The following is a 1,253-nucleotide window of genomic DNA, read 5'->3' as shown; positions in this document are numbered from 1 at the left end:
ACAGAAAATATTTAGATTCAAATAAAATTGTTTTTTTTTTTAATCTGTAATTGTTACCTTACAAAATTAATTCTGAAACATTGCCAAAATTAATTTTACCTGAGAATATCAGTAAATTATAAAATAAAGGTACACCTTTAGTGTATCTAATTAAGATGATACGAAAATTAAAGACAGCTGTACCAGAAAAATTCTGAATCCTTAAAAAATACTTACAACATTAAAAAACCAAATTTCTTACACCCAAAATGAAAACGTCAAAATTTTTAAAAATCAAATAACTCGATTAGTGTATCGTACGAATACCAGATGGCAGGTTAAACTTTGAGAAAGCAACGAGTTATTTTGGCATACGCGTCGTGCAGAATCGGTGTTCCGCAAGTGTTTGTTTATTATTACGCAACAACAAGCCTCGAGAAGTCGAAAGTGTCGTGAGAAAACGAAGTGGACGAGAATTTAGTAGAGAATTGCGGAAATCGGAGTGTCGCGACGCCAGGCGCCGTCGGACCACTGCCATCGCCAAAGATCCAGGCTACCTACCGGTATAAACAACGCTTTAAAAAATCAAATTTACCACGTACTCTAGCTTCTTATACTTGGCCACGAAAATTCTCCTTTCTTCCATAGAAAAAATCATTTTAACAAATTTTTGCAAAATTTATTTAAAAAATACTTTTCTTTTAAATCTTTTCATAATTTGCTAAATTTAAATTCTATTCTTTGAGCGATATTGACACGTGGAATTGGAGAACCTTTGCTCGATCAGTTTACAGTAGTGTGTCTGATCAGTTACGGAGCCCTACTACTGACAAAAATTCCAACTTTGGTCCGTTTTCTTACGATCGTCGTTTAAGGATTGCAGTAGCATGAAACTGTTACTAGAAACATATTTTTATATTTTTTGCATAATTTAGTTCGATGTTCATAACTATTCTAACAGCAGTATCATAATAATTTAGCCCCTAACTTGAAGTAGAATTTAAAATAGCAAATGATACATTTCATGTGAAACTAATTCCAATAATTTGCTCTTATTTGACAGACAAACTGTGTCAATGTTTATTACTATAATTTATAACGACTAAAAATCACTTTGCAGCTTTCTGGAAAACACTTCCCCTTCACGTTTTCTGTCCACGTTTAAAAGTACGTTGCACTTCCAATATCTCTGGAATTACATAATTTTCACGAAGTAAAAGCTAAAGGGAAGTTAACTGGGCAATGTAGGCCAACGTGGTGATATTTTGAAAAGC

Source organism: Habropoda laboriosa, unplaced genomic scaffold, assembly GCF_001263275.1.
Source record: "Habropoda laboriosa isolate 0110345459 unplaced genomic scaffold, ASM126327v1 scaffold88, whole genome shotgun sequence".
In the NCBI taxonomy this organism is placed as follows: Eukaryota; Metazoa; Arthropoda; class Insecta; order Hymenoptera; family Apidae; genus Habropoda; species Habropoda laboriosa.
This window is presented reverse-complemented; position numbering follows the sequence as displayed.